A 27,343-nucleotide genomic window follows, 5' to 3' on the forward strand; every position below is an offset into this window, starting at 1 on the left:
ACGTTTTATAGAGGAGAGGCATGACATTACCTTGTATTCCTGAAATGTGTTTTGCGTAACCTGATAAAATATATAGATATGAAAATATATATATATATAGAAAGCTCAATGTCACACAGTGAGCACGCTTGATATCAATAATAAGTGCCATGTTGTTGCCCTTTCCTGCACAGGTACCAGGAAGGCCGAGTGGTTAAGGCGTTGTACTTAAGATCCAATGGACATGTGTCCACGTGGGTTCAAGCCCCACTCCTGGTAGAGAGATTTTGTAATTCCTTATGCACCAAATGGAAAGCATTAAGTCAGGTATCATAAACAAATAAGTCACCTATAATAAACGAAAAAGCATACTGTAATACAACCTGCAACAAAAGGTTACTAAGTTTCAAAGAGAAATGTACAATACAAGGCGTTTACTTTTTTGGGGGTAGAAAAATACACGTTAATCGATATGAAGATTTTATATGTAGCTCTTATTTTAATAATAATCAGGAGCAACTGAAAAGTATGTGAAATTGAAATGAACAGTGTCACGGGAGAGAAAAAATGATATACCAGGAGTGGGGTTCGAACCCACGCAGACACATGTCCATTGGATCTTAGGTCCAACGCCTTAACCACTCGGCCACACTGGTCTACATAGTGCCTGTGTGCCTGCAATCATGATATAGTTGTTTTTCAGGAGAAGAATCATCTATACTATCAGCCCTCCCAACAGGAAAAGCAGAATTCAAAACCCCCAAAATATCCCTCAGCTTTTGCATGGAAATAGGATGCCATTGATCCAACCTGGATCCATCCTCCATCGCCCAGCCAGCAACAATTCTCCTACACATTTCTCCTTCCATGGTATCATAATCCCAAAAGTACTTACCAAAAAATGTAATACCTGCCATCTTCCGTGTTATAGCCACCACCGCCAATCCTAGGTCAATATGTGTCATAATGAAGCGGACTCCATTCTCCCTCCTATACTGTGACATGTAAGGTCCCTCATACCTCCTCAATGCACCAGACTCAATAAATTCTGCCTAGGCCTTGCCATATGACCTCAAAGTAGATGGAGCAATGGACTGACGAATCAATTGTAACATCCTTAGATTCACAGCTCCCAAAGGTCCACCGTCAAAGCCGTTTTAAGCAAATCTGCTCCCGGCACCAGTACACCGAATCTCTGCCACTGTGAACGAGATAGCCCATCAGTGATATCATTATTCACACCTGGAACATACTGACCCTTAAACAAAATATTGAATTTCAGACAATGAAGCAAAAATAAACGCAACAACTTCAAAACTTTTTCATCTCGAGCCTTCTGTGAATTGACTAAATTAACAACTGTTTGGCTATCCACATTAAAAACCACTCGCCTGTTTGCTAAAAGGTTACCACACAACACTAAAGCAACCATCAAATGGAAAAAAACTCCAGAAACGAAATGCTATGGTGTGCCTCTCTCCAAGAATCCGGCCATGACTCAGCAGTCCAATCACCATCTCAGAAAACCAAACCATGGGCTCCCGAATCATCAGAAAAAATTTGAACTTGCCATAACCATTCATCCTCAACCGTCAACATGTTAACACCATTATTACTTTGCTGGAAAGAAACCAACATTCTGAAGTCAGCATTGATGACCTCTTTAAGCCGAATTCTGGGATGAGGTAAAACAGCACCTTTGACTGAAAAACCAAGGCACCTACAAAGAGCTCTACCAACTCTCACCACACGGCACGCAAACTTCAAAGAACCCAATAAGGCTTGCACCTGCTGTAACTCCAGCTTATCCGTGGAAACAGCCTCCTCCAACAGAGAAATCAACTTTTGCACTTATCCACCGGAAACCGCACCTCAGATTTCTCTGAGTTCAATATAGCAGGGCCTTCAGTCTTATCCGGAGCCAAAGGTACTTCCATCTCCTCCATACACTTCTGAAATTCAATTAACCCTTTTTTACATTCATTGGATCACTGCAAGCCCATCAGAAAAGAGTCACCTAGGTAGTTTGTGACATGCCTGAGCCCATTCTTCTGTTGGAAAAACCACTGCAAAAAACAACTACAAGTTTCAAACAGGGAACAAGAAACAGAACAGCCCATTGGCAACATTATATCCACAAATATAGAATCCTCAGATTAAAGACCCAACAATGAAAAATCCTCAGGATGTACCGGCAATAGTCAAAAGACAGATTGAATGTCTAACTTTGCCATTTGTGCCTTCCTTCCACAAGCCCTTACCAACTTAATTGCCTCTTCCACTGATGTGCAATGCACTATGGAGTCTTCATGTGCAATTAAATCATTAACTGACTCCCCTGCAGCCCACGATAGATGATGAATCAATCTAAACTCACCTTGTTGTGTTTTAGGCACAACACCCAGTGGTGAAATTGTTAAGTTATGAATCGGCCAGGTATCCCATGGACCCACCATTCTGCCAGCCTCCAATTCCGTCCTCAATTTCTTTCTCACCACTTCCGGATTCTCAACTGCAGATTTCAAATTTTTTCTCTGTCTTCTATGACCTTGATAACAGAGCTTGAAACCCTCAAGAAAACTCTAGTACAGTAACTTGGCCTCCTCACGCCTCGGATAAAACTGCAACCAATAAAACAAAATATCTAATTTATTAGGAGAAGGGCCCTTTTCCCACCATCTGCTGCATCCGACCCCTTCCCCTATCACCACCTCTACCTGCATTAGCCTTGCATCCCTCCAAAACATTGCACCAATGGATGTTTGCCCCTGCAATTGGAGCAATTGTGCATGAACTTGCACTGGAGTCGTGTGCATGACCCTCTGTTGAAAGACCAACAAGATCCATTCTGTGGGAACTGAGCTCTCGTGAAACTACCCACCCCAGATTGGTTGGGATGCCCCTGACAGGGCTTGTAAGGAACCAGAAGACCACTAGCTGTGTGTAACGCTGAGGCATTCTTGGAAGTACACAACCATTGCATCCAAAGCTCATTATAAATATCTCACCATTCTTTATCTGGAAATAATGCCATCTGGGCTCTAAGTTCTTCATTATATCTAAAACATCCAAAACCACCATAGTCTATTTGAGCCCACCTAAAAACGTCCATGTATTTTAATAGAGAAATACAACGCTCCGGATGCCTCTCACAATCAACGCTAGCAATGATTAAGAATACTGACATCCAATTCTCAAGGGTAGTGGGAACTTTCGGCCTCCTAGCTAATTCCCAATCCTCCTCCTTTGACCCTTCCTTAGCTCACACTTCTCTATGTAATAATTTAAAAACATCAACAAACTCACCTTTACAAATGTTTTCCTTCATGGCTTGGGTGAGATGCGCCCCCAAAGGCAAGAACAACCCCATATATGGCAACTTTTTACTTTTTACACTACCCTCACCTGAGTTTCCTTTTTCCTTACCTGGCTCTGCCTTAGAAGCCTCCTCACCACTTGCCTCTGACTTACCATCATTGACTCCGACTTTTTTGTTCACAGCCCCCCCAAATGGACATTGTCTGCATCTTTAACTGCTTCATTATTTGCATCATCTTTCCCACTCAATCTACCCAAACTTCCTTATGCTAACGCAAAAGGGTATTACCCACTGTTACAGACACCAAACACACTGCCTTCATGCTTAACTCTTCACACCCCATAGCCACAGCAGCCTGTGTCTCACCTTTTTTGAATGAAACCTCTTGCAGGTACCTGATTATTCGTCTTGACTTTCCGATTACGCTGCACCATCAAAGGGGGCAAATCCTGAAACACACCAAAACTCTTTCCTCTGTTAGAACAGCTCACCTAATTTCATTGCTGCATCTCCTTCCCCACAGTCTCATCCCCACCCTCACAATTCTCCCCCTCCTTAGTCTCCTGGTCGTCATCGTAATCCATCAATTCATCATGCAAAATGAGCCCCGAAGCCAACGAGACAGCACCTTGGCTGATAGCTGGGATCTTGAAGCCGTGATTGTACCATAAATCAAATTATTCACCAGGCCACTCCCTTGTAATCGGGTTGATCGCTCTGGATGCAACCCTCTCTTATGACCGGCATTTTAAAGGTGCCCAGACCTTTACCGGCGTCTCCGCTGTTGTCTTATTTTTCATGACGTCCTTTGGCATGGCTCGTCCTCCTGAGCTGCGAAGCCCAAAGGAGCTGTCACACCCCAAAAATGCTTCAGCCGCCCCAGGGTGTGCTTTCTTGAGCTCACCCCTGACAAAGCTATGCCCATCTTCCTGTAATTGCTGGACTCTATTGAAATTGACTTCACTTGTGTCAAAATTATAAACCACCTGTTGCTCCGAGACAAACACAAAGGGGCAGATTTAAGGAAAGTGGCTCTGCCGGTGCAGCGCCACGTTCCTTGCACCCCTTAACGCCCCTGTACCGCCACCATGTGTGAGCTATATATATAATAATACGGCGCACCATGGCAAAGGGTAGGGGCATTAGCGTTATATTTTTTACGCTATTGATGTTCTCTGCAAGAGTAGCGCCATCATTTTGGGACTAATCCTGCAGAGTACATAGGGGCCCATTGTAAATAATGGTATTCCCCCTTTTAACGCCTCCTCTGAGTAGGCGTTGAAAGTGTAAAACAAATGGCGCAAGGAAATCTCTTAGATTGCCTTGCGCCATTTTTTCGGGCTCCCTAATGGGCGAACGCCCACCTTGTATAAATTATGCCTGACCCTTCCCCACCACACCGCTTCCTCTACTGCCAACTCTATGCCTCCCAGCCATTCCCGTGCAGTGCGGCAAACGAAGCGACCCACGCGGAGTCAAGAGTTCGCTCTTGGCTACAACACCAGCCCCAGAGACACCCTCCACAAAAAGCAACCTGTCAGGTGAGGAACGAGCGTGCCCACTCTCTAACAAGGGAACGCCCCCTTTGCACACATCATGCATATATTATGCATGATGTGGCGCAAAGTGTTAACAAGTTGGCGCAAACCTAGCTTGCGCCACCTTGTAAATATTTTGCTATGGTAGTGGCCTATGATCTTCACATTTGCGGCAAAATAAATTCTGCAAATATAGCGCTAAGGGCCGCAAGGGCCTTGTAAATCTGTCCCAAAGTGTTTTAGATTGTGTGAAGTGTAGTTTTGAGTCTTGAAAAGGGGTTAGTGTGATATTTCTTAAGATTAACGTCAATTTGCAGACATATTTAATAGGACATGTGACAAAAACGGTGTGAAAAAAGCGCACCTTTTTTCGTCCTACACGCTGATAATCTTAAACATGTTTGATAGGTATGGTTGTATTTTTTTTTTTATTAAGTACATGCACGTTTTATAGAGGAGAGGCATGACATTACCTTGTATTCCTGAAATGTGTTTTGCGTAACCTGATAAAATATATAGATATGAAAATATATATATATATAGAAAGCTCAATGTCACACAGTGAGCACGCTTGATATCAATAATAAGTGCCATGTTGTTGCCCTTTCCTGCACAGGTACCAGGAAGGCCGAGTGGTTAAGGCGTTGTACTTAAGATCCAATGGACATGTGTCCACGTGGGTTCAAGCCCCACTCCTGGTAGAGAGATTTTGTAATTCCTTATGCACCAAATGGAAAGCATTAAGTCAGGTATCATAAACAAATAAGTCACCTATAATAAACGAAAAAGCATACTGTAATACAACCTGCAACAAAAGGTTACTAAGTTTCAAAGAGAAATGTACAATACAAGGCGTTTACTTTTTTGGGGGTAGAAAAATACACGTTAATCGATATGAAGATTTTATATGTAGCTCTTATTTTAATAATAATCAGGAGCAACTGAAAAGTGCGTGAAATTGAAATGAACAGTGTCACGGGAGAGAAAAAATGATATACCAGGCGTGGGGTTCGAACCCACGCAGACACATGTCCATTGGATCTTAAGTCCAACGCCTTAACCACTCGGCCACACTGGTCTACATAGTGCCTGTGTGCCTGCAATCATGATATAGTTGTTTTTCAGGAGAAGAATCATCTATACTATCAGCCCTCCCAACAGGAAAAGCAGAATTCAAAACCCCCAAAATATCCCTCAGCTTTTGCATGGAAATAGGATGCCATTGATCCAACCTGGATCCATCCTCCATCGCCCAGCCAGCAACAATTCTCCTACACATTTCTCCTTCCATGGTATCATAATCCCAAAAGTACTTACCAAAAAATGTAATACCTGCCATCTTCCGTGTTATAGCCACCACCGCCAATCCTAGGTCAATATGTGTCATAATGAAGCGGACTCCATTCTCCCTCCTATACTGTGACATGTAAGGTCCCTCATACCTCCTCAATGCACCAGACTCAATAAATTCTGCCTAGGCCTTGCCATATGACCTCAAAGTAGATGGAGCAATGGACTGACGAATCAATTGTAACATCCTTAGATTCACAGCTCCCAAAGGTCCACCGTCAAAGCCGTTTTAAGCAAATCTGCTCCCGGCACCAGTACACCGAATCTCTGCCACTGTGAACGAGATAGCCCATCAGTGATATCATTATTCACACCTGGAACATACTGACCCTTAAACAAAATATTGAATTTCAGACAATGAAGCAAAAATAAACGCAACAACTTCAAAACTTTTTCATCTCGAGCCTTCTGTGAATTGACTAAATTAACAACTGTTTGGCTATCCACATTAAAAACCACTCGCCTGTTTGCTAAAAGGTTACCACACAACACTAAAGCAACCATCAAATGGAAAAAAACTCCAGAAACGAAATGCTATGGTGTGCCTCTCTCCAAGAATCCGGCCATGACTCAGCAGTCCAATCACCATCTCAGAAAACCAAACCATGGGCTCCCGAATCATCAGAAAAAATTTGAACTTGCCATAACCATTCATCCTCAACCGTCAACATGTTAACACCATTATTACTTTGCTGGAAAGAAACCAACATTCTGAAGTCAGCATTGATGACCTCTTTAAGCCGAATTCTGGGATGAGGTAAAACAGCACCTTTGACTGAAAAACCAAGGCACCTACAAAGAGCTCTACCAACTCTCACCACACGGCACGCAAACTTCAAAGAACCCAATAAGGCTTGCACCTGCTGTAACTCCAGCTTATCCGTGGAAACAGCCTCCTCCAACAGAGAAATCAACTTTTGCACTTATCCACCGGAAACCGCACCTCAGATTTCTCTGAGTTCAATATAGCAGGGCCTTCAGTCTTATCCGGAGCCAAAGGTACTTCCATCTCCTCCATACACTTCTGAAATTCAATTAACCCTTTTTTACATTCATTGGATCACTGCAAGCCCATCAGAAAAGAGTCACCTAGGTAGTTTGTGACATGCCTGAGCCCATTCTTCTGTTGGAAAAACCACTGCAAAAAACAACTACAAGTTTCAAACAGGGAACAAGAAACAGAACAGCCCATTGGCAACATTATATCCACAAATATAGAATCCTCAGATTAAAGACCCAACAATGAAAAATCCTCAGGATGTACCGGCAATAGTCAAAAGACAGATTGAATGTCTAACTTTGCCATTTGTGCCTTCCTTCCACAAGCCCTTACCAACTTAATTGCCTCTTCCACTGATGTGCAATGCACTATGGAGTCTTCATGTGCAATTAAATCATTAACTGACTCCCCTGCAGCCCACGATAGATGATGAATCAATCTAAACTCACCTTGTTGTGTTTTAGGCACAACACCCAGTGGTGAAATTGTTAAGTTATGAATCGGCCAGGTATCCCATGGACCCACCATTCTGCCAGCCTCCAATTCCGTCCTCAATTTCTTTCTCACCACTTCCGGATTCTCAACTGCAGATTTCAAATTTTTTCTCTGTCTTCTATGACCTTGATAACAGAGCTTGAAACCCTCAAGAAAACTCTAGTACAGTAACTTGGCCTCCTCACGCCTCGGATAAAACTGCAACCAATAAAACAAAATATCTAATTTATTAGGAGAAGGGCCCTTTTCCCACCATCTGCTGCATCCGACCCCTTCCCCTATCACCACCTCTACCTGCATTAGCCTTGCATCCCTCCAAAACATTGCACCAATGGATGTTTGCCCCTGCAATTGGAGCAATTGTGCATGAACTTGCACTGGAGTCGTGTGCATGACCCTCTGTTGAAAGACCAACAAGATCCATTCTGTGGGAACTGAGCTCTCGTGAAACTACCCACCCCAGATTGGTTGGGATGCCCCTGACAGGGCTTGTAAGGAACCAGAAGACCACTAGCTGTGTGTAACGCTGAGGCATTCTTGGAAGTACACAACCATTGCATCCAAAGCTCATTATAAATATCTCACCATTCTTTATCTGGAAATAATGCCATCTGGGCTCTAAGTTCTTCATTATATCTAAAACATCCAAAACCACCATAGTCTATTTGAGCCCACCTAAAAACGTCCATGTATTTTAATAGAGAAATACAACGCTCCGGATGCCTCTCACAATCAACGCTAGCAATGATTAAGAATACTGACATCCAATTCTCAAGGGTAGTGGGAACTTTCGGCCTCCTAGCTAATTCCCAATCCTCCTCCTTTGACCCTTCCTTAGCTCACACTTCTCTATGTAATAATTTAAAAACATCAACAAACTCACCTTTACAAATGTTTTCCTTCATGGCTTGGGTGAGATGCGCCCCCAAAGGCAAGAACAACCCCATATATGGCAACTTTTTACTTTTTACACTACCCTCACCTGAGTTTCCTTTTTCCTTACCTGGCTCTGCCTTAGAAGCCTCCTCACCACTTGCCTCTGACTTACCATCATTGACTCCGACTTTTTTGTTCACAGCCCCCCCAAATGGACATTGTCTGCATCTTTAACTGCTTCATTATTTGCATCATCTTTCCCACTCAATCTACCCAAACTTCCTTATGCTAACGCAAAAGGGTATTACCCACTGTTACAGACACCAAACACACTGCCTTCATGCTTAACTCTTCACACCCCATAGCCACAGCAGCCTGTGTCTCACCTTTTTTTAATGAAACCTCTTGCAGGTACCTGATTATTCGTCTTGACTTTCCGATTACGCTGCACCATCAAAGGGGGCAAATCCTGAAACACACCAAAACTCTTTCCTCTGTTAGAACAGCTCACCTAATTTCATTGCTGCATCTCCTTCCCCACAGTCTCATCCCCACCCTCACAATTCTCCCCCTCCTTAGTCTCCTGGTCGTCATCGTAATCCATCAATTCATCATGCAAAATGAGCCCCGAAGCCAACGAGACAGCACCTTGGCTGATAGCTGGGATCTTGAAGCCGTGATTGTACCATAAATCAAATTATTCACCAGGCCACTCCCTTGTAATCGGGTTGATCGCTCTGGATGCAACCCTCTCTTATGACCGGCATTTTAAAGGTGCCCAGACCTTTACCGGCGTCTCCGCTGTTGTCTTATTTTTCATGACGTCCTTTGGCATGGCTCGTCCTCCTGAGCTGCGAAGCCCAAAGGAGCTGTCACACCCCAAAAATGCTTCAGCCGCCCCAGGGTGTGCTTTCTTGAGCTCACCCCTGACAAAGCTATGCCCATCTTCCTGTAATTGCTGGACTCTATTGAAATTGACTTCACTTGTGTCAAAATTATAAACCACCTGTTGCTCCGAGACAAACACAAAGGGGCAGATTTAAGGAAAGTGGCTCTGCCGGTGCAGCGCCACGTTCCTTGCACCCCTTAACGCCCCTGTACCGCCACCATGTGTGAGCTATATATATAATAATACGGCGCACCATGGCACAGGGTAGGGGCATTAGCGTTATATTTTTTACGCTATTGATGTTCTCTGCAAGAGTAGCGCCATCATTTTGGGACTAATCCTGCAGAGTACATAGGGGCCCATTGTAAATAATGGTATTCCCCCTTTTAACGCCTCCTCTGAGTAGGCGTTGAAAGTGTAAAACAAATGGCGCAAGGAAATCTCTTAGATTGCCTTGCGCCATTTTTTCGGGCTCCCTAATGGGCGAACGCCCACCTTGTATAAATTATGCCTGACCCTTCCCCACCACACCGCTTCCTCTACTGCCAACTCTATGCCTCCCAGCCATTCCCGTGCAGTGCGGCAAACGAAGCGACCCACGCGGAGTCAAGAGTTCGCTCTTGGCTACAACACCAGCCCCAGAGACACCCTCCACAAAAAGCAACCTGTCAGGTGAGGAACGAGCGTGCCCACTCTCTAACAAGGGAACGCCCCCTTTGCACACATCATGCATATATTATGCATGATGTGGCGCAAAGTGTTAACAAGTTGGCGCAAACCTAGCTTGCGCCACCTTGTAAATATTTTGCTATGGTAGTGGCCTATGATCTTCACATTTGCGGCAAAATAAATTCTGCAAATATAGCGCTAAGGGCCGCAAGGGCCTTGTAAATCTGTCCCAAAGTGTTTTAGATTGTGTGAAGTGTAGTTTTGAGTCTTGAAAAGGGGTTAGTGTGATATTTCTTAAGATTAACGTCAATTTGCAGACATATTTAATAGGACATGTGACAAAAACGGTGTGAAAAAAGCGCACCTTTTTTCGTCCTACACGCTGATAATCTTAAACATGTTTGATAGGTATGGTTGTATTTTTTTTTTTATTAAGTACATGCACGTTTTATAGAGGAGAGGCATGACATTACCTTGTATTCCTGAAATGTGTTTTGCGTAACCTGATAAAATATATAGATATGAAAATATATATATATATAGAAAGCTCAATGTCACACAGTGAGCACGCTTGATATCAATAATAAGTGCCATGTTGTTGCCCTTTCCTGCACAGGTACCAGGAAGGCCGAGTGGTTAAGGCGTTGTACTTAAGATCCAATGGACATGTGTCCACGTGGGTTCAAGCCCCACTCCTGGTAGAGAGATTTTGTAATTCCTTATGCACCAAATGGAAAGCATTAAGTCAGGTATCATAAACAAATAAGTCACCTATAATAAACGAAAAAGCATACTGTAATACAACCTGCAACAAAAGGTTACTAAGTTTCAAAGAGAAATGTACAATACAAGGCGTTTACTTTTTTGGGGGTAGAAAAATACACGTTAATCGATATGAAGATTTTATATGTAGCTCTTATTTTAATAATAATCAGGAGCAACTGAAAAGTGCGTGAAATTGAAATGAACAGTGTCACGGGAGAGAAAAAATGATATACCAGGAGTGGGGTTCGAACCCACGCAGACACATGTCCATTGGATCTTAAGTCCAACGCCTTAACCACTCGGCCACACTGGTCTACATAGTGCCTGTGTGCCTGCAATCATGATATAGTTGTTTTTCAGGAGAAGAATCATCTATACTATCAGCCCTCCCAACAGGAAAAGCAGAATTCAAAACCCCCAAAATATCCCTCAGCTTTTGCATGGAAATAGGATGCCATTGATCCAACCTGGATCCATCCTCCATCGCCCAGCCAGCAACAATTCTCCTACACATTTCTCCTTCCATGGTATCATAATCCCAAAAGTACTTACCAAAAAATGTAATACCTGCCATCTTCCGTGTTATAGCCACCACCGCCAATCCTAGGTCAATATGTGTCATAATGAAGCGGACTCCATTCTCCCTCCTATACTGTGACATGTAAGGTCCCTCATACCTCCTCAATGCACCAGACTCAATAAATTCTGCCTAGGCCTTGCCATATGACCTCAAAGTAGATGGAGCAATGGACTGACGAATCAATTGTAACATCCTTAGATTCACAGCTCCCAAAGGTCCACCGTCAAAGCCGTTTTAAGCAAATCTGCTCCCGGCACCAGTACACCGAATCTCTGCCACTGTGAACGAGATAGCCCATCAGTGATATCATTATTCACACCTGGAACATACTGACCCTTAAACAAAATATTGAATTTCAGACAATGAAGCAAAAATAAACGCAACAACTTCAAAACTTTTTCATCTCGAGCCTTCTGTGAATTGACTAAATTAACAACTGTTTGGCTATCCACATTAAAAACCACTCGCCTGTTTGCTAAAAGGTTACCACACAACACTAAAGCAACCATCAAATGGAAAAAAACTCCAGAAACGAAATGCTATGGTGTGCCTCTCTCCAAGAATCCGGCCATGACTCAGCAGTCCAATCACCATCTCAGAAAACCAAACCATGGGCTCCCGAATCATCAGAAAAAATTTGAACTTGCCATAACCATTCATCCTCAACCGTCAACATGTTAACACCATTATTACTTTGCTGGAAAGAAACCAACATTCTGAAGTCAGCATTGATGACCTCTTTAAGCCGAATTCTGGGATGAGGTAAAACAGCACCTTTGACTGAAAAACCAAGGCACCTACAAAGAGCTCTACCAACTCTCACCACACGGCACGCAAACTTCAAAGAACCCAATAAGGCTTGCACCTGCTGTAACTCCAGCTTATCCGTGGAAACAGCCTCCTCCAACAGAGAAATCAACTTTTGCACTTATCCACCGGAAACCGCACCTCAGATTTCTCTGAGTTCAATATAGCAGGGCCTTCAGTCTTATCCGGAGCCAAAGGTACTTCCATCTCCTCCATACACTTCTGAAATTCAATTAACCCTTTTTTACATTCATTGGATCACTGCAAGCCCATCAGAAAAGAGTCACCTAGGTAGTTTGTGACATGCCTGAGCCCATTCTTCTGTTGGAAAAACCACTGCAAAAAACAACTACAAGTTTCAAACAGGGAACAAGAAACAGAACAGCCCATTGGCAACATTATATCCACAAATATAGAATCCTCAGATTAAAGACCCAACAATGAAAAATCCTCAGGATGTACCGGCAATAGTCAAAAGACAGATTGAATGTCTAACTTTGCCATTTGTGCCTTCCTTCCACAAGCCCTTACCAACTTAATTGCCTCTTCCACTGATGTGCAATGCACTATGGAGTCTTCATGTGCAATTAAATCATTAACTGACTCCCCTGCAGCCCACGATAGATGATGAATCAATCTAAACTCACCTTGTTGTGTTTTAGGCACAACACCCAGTGGTGAAATTGTTAAGTTATGAATCGGCCAGGTATCCCATGGACCCACCATTCTGCCAGCCTCCAATTCCGTCCTCAATTTCTTTCTCACCACTTCCGGATTCTCAACTGCAGATTTCAAATTTTTTCTCTGTCTTCTATGACCTTGATAACAGAGCTTGAAACCCTCAAGAAAACTCTAGTACAGTAACTTGGCCTCCTCACGCCTCGGATAAAACTGCAACCAATAAAACAAAATATCTAATTTATTAGGAGAAGGGCCCTTTTCCCACCATCTGCTGCATCCGACCCCTTCCCCTATCACCACCTCTACCTGCATTAGCCTTGCATCCCTCCAAAACATTGCACCAATGGATGTTTGCCCCTGCAATTGGAGCAATTGTGCATGAACTTGCACTGGAGTCGTGTGCATGACCCTCTGTTGAAAGACCAACAAGATCCATTCTGTGGGAACTGAGCTCTCGTGAAACTACCCACCCTAGATTGGTTGGGATGCCCCTGAAAGGGCTTGTAAGGAACCAGAAGACCACTAGCTGTGTGTAACGCTGAGGCATTCTTGGAAGTACACAACCATTGCATCCAAAGCTCATTATAAATATCTCACCATTCTTTATCTGGAAATAATGCCATCTGGGCTCTAAGTTCTTCATTATATCTAAAACATCCAAAACCACCATAGTCTATTTGAGCCCACCTAAAAACGTCCATGTATTTTAATAGAGAAATACAACGCTCCGGATGTCTCTCACAATCAACGCTAGCAATGATTAAGAATACTGACATCCAATTCTCAAGGGTAGTGGGAACTTTCGGCCTCCTAGCTAATTCCCAATCCTCCTCCTTTGACCCTTCCTTAGCTCACACTTCTCTATGTAATAATTTAAAAACATCAACAAACTCACCTTTACAAATGTTTTCCTTCATGGCTTGGGTGAGATGCGCCCCCAAAGGCAAGAACAACCCCATATATGGCAACTTTTTACTTTTTACACTACCCTCACCTGAGTTTCCTTTTTCCTTACCTGGCTCTGCCTTAGAAGCCTCCTCACCACTTGCCTCTGACTTACCATCATTGACTCCGACTTTTTTGTTCACAGCCCCCCCAAATGGACATTGTCTGCATCTTTAACTGCTTCATTATTTGCATCATCTTTCCCACTCAATCTACCCAAACTTCCTTATGCTAACGCAAAAGGGTATTACCCACTGTTACAGACACCAAACACACTACCTTCATGCTTAACTCTTCACACCCCATAGCCACAGCAGCCTGTGTCTCACCTTTTTTGAATGAAACCTCTTGCAGGTACCTGATTATTCGTCTTGACTTTCCGATTACGCTGCACCATCAAAGGGGGCAAATCCTGAAACACACCAAAACTCTTTCCTCTGTTAGAACAGCTCACCTAATTTCATTGCTGCATCTCCTTCCCCACAGTCTCATCCCCACCCTCACAATTCTCCCCCTCCTTAGTCTCCTGGTCGTCATCGTAATCCATCAATTCATCATGCAAAATGAGCCCCGAAGCCAACGAGACAGCACCTTGGCTGATAGCTGGGATCTTGAAGCCGTGATTGTACCATAAATCAAATTATTCACCAGGCCACTCCCTTGTAATCGGGTTGATCGCTCTGGATGCAACCCTCTCTTATGACCGGCATTTTAAAGGTGCCCAGACCTTTACCGGCGTCTCCGCTGTTGTCTTATTTTTCATGACGTCCTTTGGCATGGCTCGTCCTCCTGAGCTGCGAAGCCCAAAGGAGCTGTCACACCCCAAAAATGCTTCAGCCGCCCCAGGGTGTGCTTTCTTGAGCTCACCCCTGACAAAGCTATGCCCATCTTCCTGTAATTGCTGGACTCTATTGAAATTGACTTCACTTGTGTCAAAATTATAAACCACCTGTTGCTCCGAGACAAACACAAAGGGGCAGATTTAAGGAAAGTGGCTCTGCCGGTGCAGCGCCACGTTCCTTGCACCCCTTAACGCCCCTGTACCGCCACCATGTGTGAGCTATATATATAATAATACGGCGCACCATGGCACAGGGTAGGGGCATTAGCGTTATATTTTTTACGCTATTGATGTTCTCTGCAAGAGTAGCGCCATCATTTTGGGACTAATCCTGCAGAGTACATAGGGGCCCATTGTAAATAATGGTATTCCCCCTTTTAACGCCTCCTCTGAGTAGGCGTTGAAAGTGTAAAACAAATGGCGCAAGGAAATCTCTTAGATTGCCTTGCGCCATTTTTTCGGGCTCCCTAATGGGCGAACGCCCACCTTGTATAAATTATGCCTGACCCTTCCCCACCACACCGCTTCCTCTACTGCCAACTCTATGCCTCCCAGCCATTCCCGTGCAGTGCGGCAAACGAAGCGACCCACGCGGAGTCAAGAGTTCGCTCTTGGCTACAACACCAGCCCCAGAGACACCCTCCACAAAAAGCAACCTGTCAGGTGAGGAACGAGCGTGCCCACTCTCTAACAAGGGAACGCCCCCTTTGCACACATCATGCATATATTATGCATGATGTGGCGCAAAGTGTTAACAAGTTGGCGCAAACCTAGCTTGCGCCACCTTGTAAATATTTTGCTATGGTAGTGGCCTATGATCTTCACATTTGCGGCAAAATAAATTCTGCAAATATAGCGCTAAGGGCCGCAAGGGCCTTGTAAATCTGTCCCAAAGTGTTTTAGATTGTGTGAAGTGTAGTTTTGAGTCTTGAAAAGGGGTTAGTGTGATATTTCTTAAGATTAACGTCAATTTGCAGACATATTTAATAGGACATGTGACAAAAACGGTGTGAAAAAAGCGCACCTTTTTTCGTCCTACACGCTGATAATCTTAAACATGTTTGATAGGTATGGTTGTATTTTTTTTTTTATTAAGTACATGCACGTTTTATAGAGGAGAGGCATGACATTACCTTGTATTCCTGAAATGTGTTTTGCGTAACCTGATAAAATATATAGATATGAAAATATATATATATATAGAAAGCTCAATGTCACACAGTGAGCACGCTTGATATCAATAATAAGTGCCATGTTGTTGCCCTTTCCTGCACAGGTACCAGGAAGGCCGAGTGGTTAAGGCGTTGTACTTAAGATCCAATGGACATGTGTCCACGTGGGTTCAAGCCCCACTCCTGGTAGAGAGATTTTGTAATTCCTTATGCACCAAATGGAAAGCATTAAGTCAGGTATCATAAACAAATAAGTCACCTATAATAAACGAAAAAGCATACTGTAATACAACCTGCAACAAAAGGTTACTAAGTTTCAAAGAGAAATGTACAATACAAGGCGTTTACTTTTTTGGGGGTAGAAAAATACACGTTAATCGATATGAAGATTTTATATGTAGCTCTTATTTTAATAATAATCAGGAGCAACTGAAAAGTGCGTGAAATTGAAATGAACAGTGTCACGGGAGAGAAAAAATGATATACCAGGAGTGGGGTTCGAACCCACGCAGACACAAGTCCATTGGATCTTAAGTCCAACGCCTTAACCACTCGGCCACACTGGTCTACATAGTGCCTGTGTGCCTGCAATCATGATATAGTTGTTTTTCAGGAGAAGAATCATCTATACTATCAGCCCTCCCAACAGGAAAAGCAGAATTCAAAACCCCCAAAATATCCCTCAGCTTTTGCATGGAAATAGGATGCCATTGATCCAACCTGGATCCATCCTCCATCGCCCAGCCAGCAACAATTCTCCTACACATTTCTCCTTCCATGGTATCATAATCCCAAAAGTACTTACCAAAAAATGTAATACCTGCCATCTTCCGTGTTATAGCCACCACCGCCAATCCTAGGTCAATATGTGTCATAATGAAGCGGACTCCATTCTCCCTCCTATACTGTGACATGTAAGGTCCCTCATACCTCCTCAATGCACCAGACTCAATAAATTCTGCCTAGGCCTTGCCATATGACCTCAAAGTAGATGGAGCAATGGACTGACGAATCAATTGTAACATCCTTAGATTCACAGCTCCCAAAGGTCCACCGTCAAAGCCGTTTTAAGCAAATCTGCTCCCGGCACCAGTACACCGAATCTCTGCCACTGTGAACGAGATAGCCCATCAGTGATATCATTATTCACACCTGGAACATACTGACCCTTAAACAAAATATTGAATTTCAGACAATGAAGCAAAAATAAACGCAACAACTTCAAAACTTTTTCATCTCGAGCCTTCTGTGAATTGACTAAATTAACAACTGTTTGGCTATCCACATTAAAAACCACTCGCCTGTTTGCTAAAAGGTTACCACACAACACTAAAGCAACCATCAAATGGAAAAAAACTCCAGAAACGAAATGCTATGGTGTGCCTCTCTCCAAGAATCCGGCCATGACTCAGCAGTCCAATCACCATCTCAGAAAACCAAACCATGGGCTCCCGAATCATCAGAAAAAATTTGAACTTGCCATAACCATTCATCCTCAACCGTCAACATGTTAACACCATTATTACTTTGCTGGAAAGAAACCAACATTCTGAAGTCAGCATTGATGACCTCTTTAAGCCGAATTCTGGGATGAGGTAAAACAGCACCTTTGACTGAAAAACCAAGGCACCTACAAAGAGCTCTACCAACTCTCACCACACGGCACGCAAACTTCAAAGAACCCAATAAGGCTTGCACCTGCTGTAACTCCAGCTTATCCGTGGAAACAGCCTCCTCCAACAGAGAAATCAACTTTTGCACTTATCCACCGGAAACCGCACCTCAGATTTCTCTGAGTTCAATATAGCAGGGCCTTCAGTCTTATCCGGAGCCAAAGGTACTTCCATCTCCTCCATACACTTCTGAAATTCAATTAACCCTTTTTTACATTCATTGGATCACTGCAAGCCCATCAGAAAAGAGTCACCTAGGTAGTTTGTGACATGCCTGAGCCCATTCTTCTGTTGGAAAAACCACTGCAAAAAACAACTACAAGTTTCAAACAGGGAACAAGAAACAGAACAGCCCATTGGCAACATTATATCCACAAATATAGAATCCTCAGATTAAAGACCCAACAATGAAAAATCCTCAGGATGTACCGGCAATAGTCAAAAGACAGATTGAATGTCTAACTTTGCCATTTGTGCCTTCCTTCCACAAGCCCTTACCAACTTAATTGCCTCTTCCACTGATGTGCAATGCACTATGGAGTCTTCATGTGCAATTAAATCATTAACTGACTCCCCTGCAGCCCACGATAGATGATGAATCAATCTAAACTCACCTTGTTGTGTTTTAGGCACAACACCCAGTGGTGAAATTGTTAAGTTATGAATCGGCCAGGTATCCCATGGACCCACCATTCTGCCAGCCTCCAATTCCGTCCTCAATTTCTTTCTCACCACTTCCGGATTCTCAACTGCAGATTTCAAATTTTTTCTCTGTCTTCTATGACCTTGATAACAGAGCTTGAAACCCTCAAGAAAACTCTAGTACAGTAACTTGGCCTCCTCACGCCTCGGATAAAACTGCAACCAATAAAACAAAATATCTAATTTATTAGGAGAAGGGCCCTTTTCCCACCATCTGCTGCATCCGACCCCTTCCCCTATCACCACCTCTACCTGCATTAGCCTTGCATCCCTCCAAAACATTGCACCAATGGATGTTTGCCCCTGCAATTGGAGCAATTGTGCATGAACTTGCACTGGAGTCGTGTGCATGACCCTCTGTTGAAAGACCAACAAGATCCATTCTGTGGGAACTGAGCTCTTGTGAAACTACCCACCCTAGATTGGTTGGGATGCCCCTGAAAGGGCTTGTAAGGAACCAGAAGACCACTAGCTGTGTGTAACGCTGAGGCATTCTTGGAAGTACACAACCATTGCATCCAAAGCTCATTATAAATATCTCACCATTCTTTATCTGGAAATAATGCCATCTGGGCTCTAAGTTCTTCATTATATCTAAAACATCCAAAACCACCATAGTCTATTTGAGCCCACCTAAAAACGTCCATGTATTTTAATAGAGAAATACAACGCTCCGGATGCCTCTCACAATCAACGCTAGCAATGATTAAGAATACTGACATCCAATTCTCAAGGGTAGTGGGAACTTTCGGCCTCCTAGCTAATTCCCAATCCTCCTCCTTTGACCCTTCCTTAGCTCACACTTCTCTATGTAATAATTTAAAAACATCAACAAACTCACCTTTACAAATGTTTTCCTTCATGGCTTGGGTGAGATGCGCCCCCAAAGGCAAGAACAACCCCATATATGGCAACTTTTTACTTTTTACACTACCCTCACCTGAGTTTCCTTTTTCCTTACCTGGCTCTGCCTTAGAAGCCTCCTCACCACTTGCCTCTGACTTACCATCATTGACTCCGACTTTTTTGTTCACAGCCCCCCCAAATGGACATTGTCTGCATCTTTAACTGCTTCATTATTTGCATCATCTTTCCCACTCAATCTACCCAAACTTCCTTATGCTAACGCAAAAGGGTATTACCCACTGTTACAGACACCAAACACACTACCTTCATGCTTAACTCTTCACACCCCATAGCCACAGCAGCCTGTGTCTCACCTTTTTTGAATGAAACCTCTTGCAGGTACCTGATTATTCGTCTTGACTTTCCGATTACGCTGCACCATCAAAGGGGGCAAATCCTGAAACACACCAAAACTCTTTCCTCTGTTAGAACAGCTCACCTAATTTCATTGCTGCATCTCCTTCCCCACAGTCTCATCCCCACCCTCACAATTCTCCCCCTCCTTAGTCTCCTGGTCGTCATCGTAATCCATCAATTCATCATGCAAAATGAGCCCCGAAGCCAACGAGACAGCACCTTGGCTGATAGCTGGGATCTTGAAGCCGTGATTGTACCATAAATCAAATTATTCACCAGGCCACTCCCTTGTAATCGGGTTGATCGCTCTGGATGCAACCCTCTCTTATGACCGGCATTTTAAAGGTGCCCAGACCTTTACCGGCGTCTCCGCTGTTGTCTTATTTTTCATGACGTCCTTTGGCATGGCTCGTCCTCCTGAGCTGCGAAGCCCAAAGGAGCTGTCACACCCCAAAAATGCTTCAGCCGCCCCAGGGTGTGCTTTCTTGAGCTCACCCCTGACAAAGCTATGCCCATCTTCCTGTAATTGCTGGACTCTATTGAAATTGACTTCACTTGTGTCAAAATTATAAACCACCTGTTGCTCCGAGACAAACACAAAGGGGCAGATTTAAGGAAAGTGGCTCTGCCGGTGCAGCGCCACGTTCCTTGCACCCCTTAACGCCCCTGTACCGCCACCATGTGTGAGCTATATATATAATAATACGGCGCACCATGGCACAGGGTAGGGGCATTAGCGTTATATTTTTTACGCTATTGATGTTCTCTGCAAGAGTAGCGCCATCATTTTGGGACTAATCCTGCAGAGTACATAGGGGCCCATTGTAAATAATGGTATTCCCCCTTTTAACGCCTCCTCTGAGTAGGCGTTGAAAGTGTAAAACAAATGGCGCAAGGAAATCTCTTAGATTGCCTTGCGCCATTTTTTCGGGCTCCCTAATGGGCGAACGCCCACCTTGTATAAATTATGCCTGACCCTTCCCCACCACACCGCTTCCTCTACTGCCAACTCTATGCCTCCCAGCCATTCCCGTGCAGTGCGGCAAACGAAGCGACCCACGCGGAGTCAAGAGTTCGCTCTTGGCTACAACACCAGCCCCAGAGACACCCTCCACAAAAAGCAACCTGTCAGGTGAGGAACGAGCGTGCCCACTCTCTAACAAGGGAACGCCCCCTTTGCACACATCATGCATATATTATGCATGATGTGGCGCAAAGTGTTAACAAGTTGGCGCAAACCTAGCTTGCGCCACCTTGTAAATATTTTGCTATGGTAGTGGCCTATGATCTTCACATTTGCGGCAAAATAAATTCTGCAAATATAGCGCTAAGGGCCGCAAGGGCCTTGTAAATCTGTCCCAAAGTGTTTTAGATTGTGTGAAGTGTAGTTTTGAGTCTTGAAAAGGGGTTAGTGTGATATTTCTTAAGATTAACGTCAATTTGCAGACATATTTAATAGGACATGTGACAAAAACGGTGTGAAAAAAGCGCACCTTTTTTCGTCCTACACGCTGATAATCTTAAACATGTTTGATAGGTATGGTTGTATTTTTTTTTTTATTAAGTACATGCACGTTTTATAGAGGAGAGGCATGACATTACCTTGTATTCCTGAAATGTGTTTTGCGTAACCTGATAAAATATATAGATATGAAAATATATATATATATAGAAAGCTCAATGTCACACAGTGAGCACGCTTGATATCAATAATAAGTGCCATGTTGTTGCCCTTTCCTGCACAGGTACCAGGATGGCCGAGTGGTTAAGGCGTTGAACTTAAGATCCAATGGACATGTGTCCAGGTGGGTTCAAGCCCCACTCCTGGTAGAGAGATTTTGTAATTCCTTATGCACCAAATGGAAAGCATTAAGTCAGGTATCATAAACAAATAAGTCACCTATAATAAACGAAAAAGCATACTGTAATACAACCTGCAACAAAAGGTTACTAAGTTTCAAAGAGAAATGTACAATACAAGGCGTTTACTTTTTTGGGGGTAGAAAAATACACGTTAATCGATATGAAGATTTTATATGTAGCTCTTATTTTAATAATAATCAGGAGCAACTGAAAAGTGCGTGAAATTGAAATGAACAGTGTCACGGGAGAGAAAAAATGATATACCAGGAGTGGGGTTCGAACCCACGCAGACACATGTCTATTGGATCTTAAGTCCAACGCCTTAACCACTCGGCCACCCTGGTCTACATAGTGCTGGTGTTCCTGCAATCATGATATAGTTGTTTTTCAGGAGAAGAATCATCTATACTATCAGCCCTCCCAACTGGAAAAGCAGAATTCAAAACCCCCAAAATATCCCTCATGTTTTGCATGGAAATAGGATGCCATTGATCCAACCTGGATCCATCCTCCATCGCCCAGCCAGCAACAATTCTCCTACACATTTCTCCTTCCATGGTATCATAATCCCAAAAGTACTTACCAAAAAATGTAATACCTGCCATCTTCCGTGTTATAGCCACCACCGCCAATCCTAGGTCAATATGTGTCATAATGAAGCGGACTCCATCCTCCCTCCTATACTGTGACATGTAAGGTCCCTCATACCTCCTCAATGCACCAGACTCAATAAATTCTGCCTAGGCCTTGCCATATGACCTCAAAGTAGATGGAGCAATGGACTGACAAATCAATTGTAACATCCTTAGATTCCCAGCTCCCAAAGGTCCACCGTCAAAGCCGTTTTAAGCAAATCTGCTCCCGGCACCAGTACACCAAATCTCTGCCACTGTGAACGAGATAGCCCATCAGTGATATCATTATTCACACCTGGAACATACTGACCCTTAAACAAAATATTGAATTTCAGACAATGAAGGAAAAATAAACGCAACAACTTCAAAACTTTTTCATCTCGAGCCTTCTGTGAATTGACTAAATTAACAACTGTTTGGCTATCCACATTAAAAACCACTCGCCTGTTTGCTAAAAGGTTACCACACAACACTAAAGCAACCATCAAATGGAAAAAAACTCCAGAAACAAAATGCTATGGTGTGCCTCTCTCCAAGAATCCGGCCATGACTCAGCAGTCCAATCACCATCTCAGAAAACCAAACCATGGGCTCCCGAATCATCAGAAAAAATTTGAACTTGCCATAACCATTCATCCTCAACCGTCAACATGTTAACACCATTATTACTTTGCTGGAAAGAAACCAACATTCTGAAGTCAGCATTGATGACCTCTTTAAGCCGAATTCTGGGATGAGGTAAAACAGCACCTTTGACTGAAAAACCAAGGCACCTACAAAGAGCTCTACCAACTCTCACCACACGGCACGCAAACTTCAAAGAACCCAATAAGGCTTGCACCTGCTGTAACTCCAGCTTATCCGTGGAAACAGCCTCCTCCAACAGAGAAATCAACTTTTGCACTTATCCACCGGAAACCGCACCTCAGATTTCTCTGAGTTCAATATAGCAGGGCCTTCAGTCTTATCCGGAGCCAAAGGTACTTCCATCTCCTCCATACACTTCTGAAATTCAATTAACCCTTTTTTACATTCATTGGATCACTGCAAGCCCATCAGAAAAGAGTCACCTAGGTAGTTTGTGACATGCCTGAGCCCATTCTTCTGTTGGAAAAACCACTGCAAAAAACAACTACAAGTTTCAAACAGGGAACAAGAAACAGAACAGCCCATTGGCAACATTATATCCACAAATATAGAATCCTCAGATTAAAGACCCAACAATGAAAAATCCTCAGGATGTACCGGCAATAGTCAAAAGACAGATTGAATGACTAACTTTGCCATTTGTGCCTTCCTTCCACAAGCCCTTACCAACTTAATTGCCTCTTCCACTGATGTGCAATGCACTATGGAGTCTTCATGTGCAATTAAATCATTAACTGACTCCCCTGCAGCCCACGATAGATGATGAATCAATCTAAACTCACCTTGTTGTGTTTTAGGCACAACACCCAGTGGTGAAATTGTTAAGTTATGAATCGGCCAGGTATCCCATGGACCCACCATTCTGCCAGCCTCCAATTCCGTCCTCAATTTCTTTCTCACCACTTCCGGATTCTCAACTGCAGATTTCAAATTTTTTCTCTGTCTTCTATGACCTTGATAACAGAGCTTGAAACCCTCAAGAAAACTCTAGTACAGTAACTTGGCCTCCTCACGCCTCGGATAAAACTGCAACCAATAAAACAAAATATCTAATTTATTAGGAGAAGGGCCCTTTTCCCACCATCTGCTGCATCCGACCCCTTCCCCTATCACCACCTCTACCTGCATTAGCCTTGCATCCCTCCAAAACATTGCACCAATGGATGTTTGCCCCTGCAATTGGAGCAATTGTGCATGAACTTGCACTGGAGTCGTGTGCATGACCCTCTGTTGAAAGACCAACAAGATCCATTCTGTGGGAACTGAGCTCTTGTGAAACTACCCACCCCAGATTGGTTGGGATGCCCCTGACAGGGCTTGTAAGGAACCAGAAGACCACTAGCTGTGTGTAACGCTGAGGCATTCTTGGAAGTACACAACCATTGCATCCAAAGCTCATTATAAATATCTCACCATTCTTTATCTGGAAATAATGCCATCTGGGCTCTAAGTTCTTCATTATATCTAAAACATCCAAAACCACCATAGTCTATTTGAGCCCACCTAAAAACGTCCATGTATTTTAATTGAGAAATACATCGCTCCGGATGCCTCTCACAATAAACGCTAGCAATGATTAAGAATACTGACATCCAATTCTCAAGGGTAGTGGGAAATTTCGGCCTCCTAGCTAATTCCCATTCCTCCTCCTTTGACTCTTCCTTAGCCCACACTTCTCTATGTAATAATTTAAAAACATCAACAAACTCACCTTTACAAATGTTTTCCTTCATTGCTTGGGTGAGATGCGCCCCCAAAGGCAAGAACAACCCCATATATGGCAACTTTTTACTTTTTACACTACCCTCACCTGAGTTTCCTTTTTCCTTACCTGGCTCTGCCTTAGAAGCCTCCTCACCACTTGCCTCTGACTTACCATCATTGACTTCGACTTTTTTGTTCACAGCCCCCCCAAATGGACTTTGTCTGCATCTTTAACTGCTTCATTATTTGCATCATCTTTCCCACTCAATCTACCCAAACTTCCTTATGCTAACGCAAAAGGGTATTACCCACTGTTACAGACACCAAACACACTACCTTCATGCTTAACTCTTCACACCCCATAGCCACAGCAGCCTGTGTCTCACCTTTTTTGAATGAAACCACTTGCAGGTACCTGATTATTCGTCTTGACTTTCCGATTACGCTGCACCATCAAAGGGGGCAAATCCTGAAACACACCAAAACTCCTTCCTCTGTTAGAACAGCTCACCTAATTTCTTTGCTGCATCTCCTTCCCCGCAGTCTCATCCCCACCCTCACAATTCTCCCCCTCCTTAGTCTCCTGGTCGACATCGTAATCCATCAATTCATCATGCAAAATGAGCCCCGAAGCCAACAAGACAGCACCTTGGCTGATAGCTGGGATCTTGAAGCCGTGATTGTACCCTAAATCAAATGATTCACCAGGCCACTCCCTTGTAATCGGGTTGATCGCTCTGGATGCAACCCTCTCTTATGACCGGCATTTTAAAGGTGCCCAGACCTTTACCGGCGTCTCCGCTGTTGCCTTATTTTTCATGACGTCCTTTGGCATGGCTCGTCCTCCTGAGCTGCGAAGCCCAAAGGAGCTGTCACACCCCAAAAATGCTTCAGCCGCCCCAGGGTGTGCTTTCTTAAGCTCACCCCTGACAAAGCTATGCCCATCTTCCTGTAATTGCTGGACTCTATTGAAATTGACCTCACTTGTGTCAAAATTATAAACCACCTGTTGCTCCGAGACAAACACAAAGGGGCAGATTTAAGGAAAGTGGCTCTGCCGGTGCAGCGCCACGTTCCTTGCACCCCTTAACGCCCCTGTACCGCCACCATGTGTGAGCTATATATATAATAATACGGCGCACCATGGCACAGGGTAGGGGTATTAGCGTTATATTTTTTACGCTATTGATGTACTCTGCAGGAATAGCGCCATCATTTTGGGACTAATCCTGCAGAGTACATAGGGGCCCATTATAAATAATGGTATTCCCCCTTTTAACGCCTCCTCTGAGTAGGCGTTGAAAGTGTAAAACAAATGGCGCAAGGAAATCTCTTAGACTGCCTTGCGCCATTTTTTCGGGCTCCCTAATAGGCGAACGCCCACCTTGTATAAATTATGCCTGACCCTTCCCCACCACACCGTTTCCTCTACTGCCAACTCTATGCCTCCCAGCCATTCCTGTGCAGTGCGGCAAACGAAGCGACCCACGCGGAGTCAAGAGTTCGCTCTTGGCTACAACACCAGCCCCAGAGACACCATCCTCAAAAAGCAACCTGTCAGGTGAGGAACGAGCGTGCCCACTCTCTAACAAGGGAACGCCCCCTCTGCACACATCATGCATATATTATGCATGATGTGGCGCAAAGTGTTAACAAGTTGGCGCAAACCTAGCTTGCGCCACCTTGTAAATATTTTGCTATGGTAGTGGCCTATGATCTTCACATTTGCGGCAAAATAAATTCTGCAAATGTAGCGCTAAGGGCCGCAAGGGCCTTGTAAATCTGTCCCAAAGTGTTTTAGATTGTGTGAAGTGTAGTTTTGAGTCTTGAAAAGGGGTTAGTGTGATATTTCTTAAGATTAACGTCAATTTGCAGACATATTTAATAGGACATGTGACAAAAACGGTGTGAAAAAAGCACACCTTTTTTCGTCCTACACGCTGATAATCTTAAACATGTTTGATAGGTATGGTTGTATTTTTTTTTTTTTAAGTACATGCACGTTTTATGGAGGAGAGGCATGACATTACCTTGTATTCCTGAAATGTGTTTTGCGTAACCTGATAAAATATATAGATATGAAAATATATATATATATAGAAAGCTCAATGTCACACAGTGAGCACTCTTGATATCTATAATAAGTGCCATGTTGTTGCCCTTTCTAGCACAGGTACCAGGATGGCCGAGTGGTTAAGGCGTTGGACTTAAGATCCAATGGACATGTGTCCACGTGGGTTCAAGCCCCACTCCTGGTAGAGATATTTTGTAATTCCTTATGCACCAAATGGAAAGCATTAAGTCAGGTATCATAAACAAATAAGTCACCTATAATAAACGAAAAAGCATACTGTAATACAACCTGCAACAAAAGGTTACTAAGTTTCAAAGAGAAATGTACAATACAAGGCGTTTACTTTTTTGGGGGGAGAAAAATACACGTTAATCGATATGAAGATTTTATATGTAGCTCTTATTTTAATAATAATCAGGAGCAACTGAAAAGTGCGTGAAATTGAAATGAACAGTGTCACGGGAGAGAAAAAAGGATAAACCAGGAGTGGGGCTCGAACCCACACAGACACATGTCCATTGGTTCTTAAGTCCAATGCCTTAAGCACTCGGCCACCCTGCTCTACATAGTGTAGGTGTGCCTGCAATCATGATATAGTTGTTTTTCAGGAGAAGAATCATCTATACTATCAGCCCTCCCAACAGGAAAAGCAGAATTCAAAACCCCCAAAATATCCCTCAGCTTTTGCATGGAAATAGGATGACATTGATCCAACCTGGATCCACCCTCCATCGCCCAGCCAGCAACAATTCTCCTACACATTTCTCCTTCCATGGTATCATAATCCCAAAAGTACTTACCAAAAAATGTAATACCTGCCATCTTCCTTGTTATAGCCACCACCGCCAATCCTAGGTCAATATGTGTCATAATGA

At 43.5% G+C, this 27,343-nt stretch overlaps 11 non-coding genes across 11 annotated transcripts; 6 read left to right on the top strand and 5 right to left on the bottom strand.

The window, feature by feature from the left end:
- Positions 1-175: 175 nt before the first annotated feature.
- On the top strand, positions 176-258 carry TRNAL-UAA (transfer RNA leucine (anticodon UAA)). The gene has a single exon. It is a non-coding gene; the product is annotated as a tRNA-Leu (tRNA).
- Positions 259-552: 294 nt separating this feature from the next.
- TRNAL-UAA (transfer RNA leucine (anticodon UAA)) lies at positions 553-635 on the bottom strand. The gene has a single exon. It is a non-coding gene; the product is annotated as a tRNA-Leu (tRNA).
- Positions 636-5,454: 4,819 nt separating this feature from the next.
- Positions 5,455-5,537, top strand: TRNAL-UAA (transfer RNA leucine (anticodon UAA)). Its single transcript has one exon. It is a non-coding gene; the product is annotated as a tRNA-Leu (tRNA).
- A 294-nt stretch (positions 5,538-5,831) lies between these two features.
- Positions 5,832-5,914, bottom strand: TRNAL-UAA (transfer RNA leucine (anticodon UAA)). Its single transcript has one exon. It is a non-coding gene; the product is annotated as a tRNA-Leu (tRNA).
- Positions 5,915-10,733: 4,819 nt separating this feature from the next.
- Positions 10,734-10,816, top strand: TRNAL-UAA (transfer RNA leucine (anticodon UAA)). Its single transcript has one exon. It is a non-coding gene; the product is annotated as a tRNA-Leu (tRNA).
- A 294-nt stretch (positions 10,817-11,110) lies between these two features.
- Positions 11,111-11,193, bottom strand: TRNAL-UAA (transfer RNA leucine (anticodon UAA)). Its single transcript has one exon. It is a non-coding gene; the product is annotated as a tRNA-Leu (tRNA).
- Positions 11,194-16,012: 4,819 nt separating this feature from the next.
- Positions 16,013-16,095, top strand: TRNAL-UAA (transfer RNA leucine (anticodon UAA)). The gene has a single exon. It is a non-coding gene; the product is annotated as a tRNA-Leu (tRNA).
- Positions 16,096-16,389: 294 nt separating this feature from the next.
- On the bottom strand, positions 16,390-16,472 carry TRNAL-UAA (transfer RNA leucine (anticodon UAA)). Its single transcript has one exon. It is a non-coding gene; the product is annotated as a tRNA-Leu (tRNA).
- Positions 16,473-21,291: 4,819 nt separating this feature from the next.
- TRNAL-UAA (transfer RNA leucine (anticodon UAA)) lies at positions 21,292-21,374 on the top strand. The gene has a single exon. It is a non-coding gene; the product is annotated as a tRNA-Leu (tRNA).
- Positions 21,375-21,668: 294 nt separating this feature from the next.
- Positions 21,669-21,751, bottom strand: TRNAL-UAA (transfer RNA leucine (anticodon UAA)). Its single transcript has one exon. It is a non-coding gene; the product is annotated as a tRNA-Leu (tRNA).
- Positions 21,752-26,569: 4,818 nt separating this feature from the next.
- TRNAL-UAA (transfer RNA leucine (anticodon UAA)) lies at positions 26,570-26,652 on the top strand. Its single transcript has one exon. It is a non-coding gene; the product is annotated as a tRNA-Leu (tRNA).
- The last annotated feature ends 691 nt before the right edge of the window (positions 26,653-27,343 follow it).

This window comes from Pleurodeles waltl, chromosome 5 (assembly GCF_031143425.1).
Source record: "Pleurodeles waltl isolate 20211129_DDA chromosome 5, aPleWal1.hap1.20221129, whole genome shotgun sequence".
Classification (NCBI taxonomy): Eukaryota; Metazoa; Chordata; class Amphibia; order Caudata; family Salamandridae; genus Pleurodeles; species Pleurodeles waltl.